Below are 7489 nucleotides of genomic sequence, written 5' to 3'. Positions count from 1 at the left end.
AAAAAATGATTATTTAAAGATTACAAGAAATCAAAAAATTGAAGTGAAATTTTTGGAACTGCCAAATTATTAAATGTATTTTTTGGAAAAATTATAAACAAAGTTTTTGAAATTTTTACCGGCTTTGTAGATGTTAAATCTTTTAACAAATTTCAAATCTAATAGAATTTGATTTCCAAGAAATGCGATTAAAAACAACCGACGGTCTTGTTCTACTTACCCTAACAGGTAAAGAGCATATTTTCAAGGTAAAAAGAGGTCACTAAGGTACCTTAAAAGCGGTTTCTTTGTCTGTTAGGGTTACAGCATTTTTAGGGGACCCTAGAACATTTGTCTTCTAAAATGTAGCTTAATAATTCTCTTTGTTTGGCTAACAATCGTAAAATTTTTTTTAAAATGGTTCGAAATTAAAGCGTTCAGGTTTATTTTATTTGTTACGTTCCTATAGATTTAGAGATCCATCCAGTATTTAGCAGTCTTAAAACAGTCCTTAAATGCAATAATTAAAGATTTTTTAGTATGATGATTTTTATGACTTGTAGTCTTGATCTTTTTTTTTCTCATATTATTAACTGTATGATCAACATTCAAGATTTGTGTAAATGTGTATCCTTAGCTATCAATCCTTGTGCTCTCCAGAGCAGAGTAAACTGAGAGCACGTTCGCAAGCTTAACTCTTTAAAAAACCCTCCAAAATTATAGAGCTGCAGTTGGGTACTTCACAAGTCCAAGAAAAAAGAATTTCATTCATTTTTTTTTTTATATTTTCAAAAAATATATTATCTACCAAACAGAACTCACAACATAAAAATATCAAACAGACATAATAAATTCATACTCAGAAGGGAAAATGTTAACGAGATTCAGTGCTAGTTGAAAAATATGTTTTTTTTTTGTGAATGAGAAGAAAATTATGCAACGTTTGTTTTGATTCTGTTAAAGTTTTCCTGAATACTTTAAAAATTATTGTTGTTGAATGTTTTGAATAAAATTATTTTTAAAACATTTCTTGTTTGGGTTATTTTCAAAGCTTAAGTTTATAATATTAAATCCTAGTTTAACAAAGGGAAAACTTTTTCAAAAATATTTTTAAAATCTTCACATTTATGCAATCATTTGCTGTATATTTTGACAATTTAAGGATAGTTTTAATTGCATTCAGTTTGCAGATAGGAAACAATTAAGTATGAATTTTCCAAAAACAAATTTAAAAGATATTTTCGAAAATTTTCCTAGTAAATATATTTCATTACTAGATATTGTGAAATCTATGTCAACATAAAATGATATAAAATATTCATACAATAATGACAAGAACCTGATAAGCTATAACTTTATCGAAAATCTTCTTCACCCGTCTACAAAGAAATGTTATGAAACAAACTGTGAGAAAAAGAAGAAAACTTTTTAGTCTGCAAAATTTTCTGTTCTTGGAAAAAATATCTCTACATTTTTATGTAATGCTGTTATGACATAACTCAATTCAACGAGCAAAGAAAAAAAAGCTCTATGTTCTCTTTCTTGTTGTTGCTGATATTATTTAAGTATCCTAAAAATGTCATTAAGTCGTTCTACTCCTCCCCCAAAAAAATGTCGAGCTTTGCCTCGTTTAAATCTAATTTCCATACTTTTTCGCACTGAATATTTGTCGGCAGTACAGAAGTGTACAGGAGGAATGAAAAGGAAAATTAATTTTTAATATACACAGAAAATGAGAATTTTGTGCAGGAAAAAAAGCAGTTCCGAGGAGTTTTTTCACTTCGCAGGAATTTTTTCTTTTTTGCACGTCATATAAATTTTTTTACCTGGCTTGCAGACAGCTGATTGAGTACACAAGAATTTTTGTGCCTTAGAAAAAAAACGTCTTCTTTTGTGCCTTCATTAAAAATTCAAATGTGAAATTAAATCAGTGACGAAACCTTAATTCCACTTTTAGCGCATTTTTGTGTGGATGACAATGTGGTTTTATGGTCATTTTGGGAAAAAAGTAAATTAAGAAGTTGAATATTCTCTTTAAGGTCAAATGATATTCACTTAATGGCCTCGTTTGAAGCGGAAACTTTTTGAATATCTATATCAGTGGTGGGCAACCTTTTATTTTTCATGGCCCGACTTTTTGGTTAACCTCAATTGAAACTACACACGGCATAAAATTCATGGCATTTCCAAGAATTTTTGGCTGAACACAGGTTGCCCACCACTGATCTATGTATATCAAGACAGAGAAATTTCCTGTACAATAAAAAAGTTTTTGGTGCCATATAAATGTGACCATTGAGCATTAAGGATGTTATTGAAAGTTGTTAGCTGATTGTTTTTATATCTATGTTATTCTGTTTTAACATCTAAATTAGATTATGATGAGACATTGTGTCTATGATCTTAAGTCAATAATATGGAATAATTCTATGGCTGTTTTCCGGCAAAGCTATCTCTTGAGACACAAGTGAAGAAAGCTCTGCTAGTCCTCATTATTTGAAGTCCATTTGACTGCATAATATACATTTATATGGGCTTTTTTGACACTAATCGGCGGCGGCTTTCGTTTGTTCATTTCTATCGCTTGGGTATGGACAGAATAATTCTGAATATCAAACTCATTATCAAGTTCTAGCTCAATTTAAGCTCTGGTTTTGATAACTTAAAAGCTCTACACTCTAATAGGCAAAAACATGACTTTTGCTTGTTCAGGTCAATTGTTAATTCGATCACCAAATGATCGTGAATAACAATTAAAAGCTCAACCAATTTAAAGCGCTTAAACTCAACCAATTCCTTATACACATTCTAAACTTTCAATTTTTCTACATATTCACGTTATGCAAACATATAAAAAAATCATCAAAAATATATCACGGCACATTCAGAACACAAAATTATATAATTTTCATTGTTGCCACTTTTTTTTTGTTCTGACAGAATAATTGAATTCTTGTGTGTATGTATGTGCATATTATTTCATTGTTCTATTTGTTTTGCCTCCTTTTGCCGAAATGATTGCGAATTTAGACTTTATTTACCACCCACACACATACATCCCATTTATTTCGACTACATAAATTTCACTTATTTGTTTGCCCATTGCTACTACTACTTGCCATTTCTGTTACTGCCGCTTTTATGTTTTGAAAAATTATTGCAACCAAGTGGTGTGTAGTAGATGGCTGTAGCACGACTAAGTGAATAAGAATAAAAGAGAAAAAAAATTTCCATTTGGCAGTTACATAATCGAATCAATGTTGCATGAAAAACAACAGAAAAAAAAATTACAGTCAGCTGATGAGTCTGAATTGGGGAACGTTCCGAAATTACGTAACACTAAAAATAGTGTTTTAGACTCCCTTCTTCACCGTAACGGTCTGTAACAAAGTCAAGATCTAAAATTTGTACGCCCGGTAACCCCTCCCTCCCTCTAGGAACAACGTAACTTCCAAACGTCCTCATATCGAATTTCTTTTTCGTCTACGTAACAAGAAAGTATGAGAAATAAGCTTTGTAGCTGAATAGGGAGAACATAATAGTTAATGATCAAAATTGACTTCTCATTTTCTCTCGTTCTGTCTCCTTAGTTATTGTTTCCATTAACCATCCACTTTTATGAGGTTACACATTTATGAACGAACTAAATAGTCATTAAATTGCAGATTATTGAGGCAAACGCATTATTTTGTCACAATAATAAAAGCAATAATAATGATAATATTCATGAATGCCTGATAATGAATTCAATTGAATATTTGTGCATTCATTTTAATGGTGCCATAATTCTCTTCAATGCTGCGTAAACAATTTATATATGGATGAGTGAGGAACTGCATATATTGTCGTGCTTTGTATTCAATTTTAAAAAGCTCTTTCATGTTTTTCACACATGAAAATAAACTTTTTTTTATGTGTTTGTCCCTTTCAGGCAGTTTTGTAATGAGCTTTTCTGTAATTATTTTCATCATTATCAGTGAGGCATGATTAAATTTAAAAGGGATGACAATTTGAATATGTTGGACTTTTATTGAGATATAAAGGATGTAATAATTACAGTAATTGTTAATACCATTTAGTAATATCATTAAAGGATGGAACAATATTATCGTGTTAATGTACAAAAAGCTGTCTAGGTTGTACAATTAAATGAAAAATTATTTTTAGTTGCGTAAATTAAAGCCAGATTCAACAAGAATTTTACATTTTAACCCAAAATTGTATTTTTAACCCAAAACTCAGAGGTATAAAACCTCATAAATTTTTTTACTCTGCTTTTATTTCAACAAATTGGTTTTTCGTGAGAAAAGCATATCAAAGCTCATTTATATCCCTTAAAAACACGGCCTTAATGGTGTTTCAAAGTCAAAATAACTTTTAATGGTTTATAAGTTTTTGAATGGAAAACCGGGCTCGTAATTAACTGATAATCAAGGGTGGGCTACTGTAATATAATTTATTGACTGTTGTTGTATTATAAGTTCAATATTGACTGATGAGTTTTGATGAAAACATTTACATTGAATCATTACTAAGAAAAATATTGAGTGACATAATCCTGAATAGCATTAATCGAATAATCGGTGGTGATCGATCAAAAAATCCAGCTTCAGGACGAAGTTACTCTAGCCAGTAGCCGGATTTGATTCGAATTTAATACCATGCTAGAATCAAGCTAGCCTGCTGCCGGTTTTTTATCGATCAACCAACTTGTGTTATTTAGGACTCCATATAATGTCAAAGTTTATTGTAAACGCTCGTCTGTTAAAGCAGGAACTCTGTAACGACAGGGATACAGTCTCGAAATTTGCTTAAAACAATAGGAGTCAACGTAGATAATCTCAGACGTATTCCAAAAATACTACGATTTTCAAAAGCACAATTTCAATTTTCTGTAGCATACTTGATTGTCTACAGAAATGTTCATTCAAGCGGTTAAAAATCCTTCATATCCCCCACCAATTCTTCCTCATATTCCTCAATCATTTATCATTCAACAGCAATTCCGATTAATTTTTATATCCATAAAAACAGTCATACATTTTTGCATTTTATTCACTCCAAAAGCAATAAATTCGAGCATATTTTATTTCGATTCCAAATTTTATGATTTTCATTGTGCTTCCTATTACGATAATGATAAGCTTAAAATAAGTACAATATAATAATGCGTATCGAATTTCCTAGTGTAATAAAGATAAATTATATTTACCTATAAACTGTATGCGTGTTAAAATAACCAAAAAAAGTTTAACCATCGACGTCATTTGTCTGTCTCCCTTTCATCTTGTTCCTTTCTACAAAAATAAATAAATTAATTAATTAATTCAGTTCACTTCACTTGACATTGTAACGAGAAAAAAGAGGAATCTTCTTATTCGATTTACATTTTCAGACAATTTGCTCATCTTCAACCCCATTCATGCACGCATACAAATTTAGATCTGCCTTTAATGTTCTTCCGCATGAAGGATTAATTAACAAGTTGTGGAAGAATTTTTATAGATTTTCATTAAATTTCTAAGAGAAGTCTTAACCACATGAGAGAGACATGGAAAGGAATTTTATCCTTTTAAAGTATTTTCAATATGATGAGGAAAAGATCTAGTAATGGTAAAATTCAATGCTTAATACTTTGCAATGAATGAATGGTAAAATTTTCGCTTTTATGAGTTTTAATGATTTTTTTTTTAATTTTGGAAATTATTTTCATTTTCTGTAGAAAATTGTGCTTTTCTAGCATTAAGCTATGATAATTGAGTTCCTCTGAGAAGATTTTGTCGGGTTTTAAGCAAGTCTTTGTTCGATTTAATAACTTTTTTTAATCGTAACACAGTGATGGGTAACCTGTGTGCCGTCAAAATTTCTTAGAATTGCTATGAACTCCGTACCTTGTTCGATTTCGGTATATGGTTCATCGAGGCTTACCATCGAGACTTATGTACTTACTTAATTGAACCATTCTCCGATGTGGAGCTTAGGTTACTAAAAAAGGATGTTTATTTGACTCTATTGCTGGCCGTATCACAAAGTTTGTCAAAAGTATCCATTTTAGCATCTAACTGGAATATCCTAAAAACCATCTTACATCATGTTGCTTTTGGAACTCCAGGAATTTTGAATTGTGCTTCCGAAGTGAGTGATCTATCCAATCGCACTTTTGCATGAGTACACCAATGCATATCCCATTCTGTGTCTTAAAAAAGAAAGGTTGAGCACCACTTCCATAATCTGAAATATTGAGCTTCTCTAAACTCCTAACTATTAACGAAAATATTTTTGTTTTAATTCTCATGAAATCTTTCTAAGCACAAAAGCTCTCTACGCTATTGAACATACTGTGAACAGTAAAAGCAGCTAGTGAAAAGGGATGTAAATATTAACTCGTATATTATGTGCTTTTTTCTCACTCTAAATGTAAAATGAGTAAAAAACGAGCAATGGAATTTTAATTTTTCTATTTTTCTGCTGCCATTAAAAGCCATTAATTTACCCAACTAAGCTCTTTCCTTTCATCGATGACTATTGTTCTTTTCTCATTCTCTTTCGGTTTTTTATTTTTTAATTTCATGGATCTGCATAGTAATAATGTGTATAGCTACGTACTGTGTGTATGTTTCAGCATGAAAATGAATTGAATGAGCTCAACTTTTTTTAGATAAACAGGCGGTCTACATTACTTTTCATGGAGCTTATCGAAACGGATAAATATTGTTGGTAAAAAAAAAAACACAGAGCGGAAGAAGATCTGGCGGGGGTGAATAAGGTTAAATTGTAAATGGGATTTGGTTATGCTGGGTTATTAAAATATCTGTAAAATAAGCTGAATTTCATTGTCTTACAAATTCCTTTAGAAATATTCTTGGTTGAAACTGTTCATGGCAACATTTTGACATTAAGTATTTTATGTCCGAAAATAACCACAAATATGTGAGAAAATGCCTCTGTAAATCTGTGAAAATATTTAGATTTGGAATTCCCCACCAGCATTCGCACATCGAATAAGAGAGAGAGAAAAAAAAGCACCAATCAAAAGCATAAAAATTGACATAAAAGCACCACTAACTACTAACTGAATTGAATTTATGTCGATAAAAATGTGAAAATAATTCAACATACACACATTGACTGTAGCAATGCTGTATGGCATTTATTGGTTTTTGTGGTTTTTGCAATTTCATTTTTTTCTTCTCATCTCTCTGTATCCATAATCATGTGACAGACAGTGCTTACTGTAACACTCACTGATAACGATATAATCACATTCACTCTAAGCTTTCATTTCATTTTATTATTTATCTATTGTGCTGTGCTCTGCTATGCTTGACTAGCATGCACACAGTAACGTATGAAAAAGAGAGAGGAAGGAGTTAAGAGGAAAAAAGCGCTTCAACAAAGGAAAAACCACAGAAAGTGGAAAGAGATGAGAACGAGTTTGAGGCAAAAGCAACAGCAACAAAATGAAAAAGTATCCGGAAAATAATTAAAATTCTATCTAAATTGAGGGCGG

This window comes from Chironomus tepperi, unplaced genomic scaffold, assembly GCF_022539635.2.
Source record: "Chironomus tepperi strain 1889 unplaced genomic scaffold, CSIRO-AGI_Ctep_v1 contig_128, whole genome shotgun sequence".
Taxonomy (NCBI): domain Eukaryota; kingdom Metazoa; phylum Arthropoda; class Insecta; order Diptera; family Chironomidae; genus Chironomus; species Chironomus tepperi.
The sequence above is the reverse complement of the archived record's forward strand: the minus strand, read 5'-3'. Positions refer to the sequence as shown.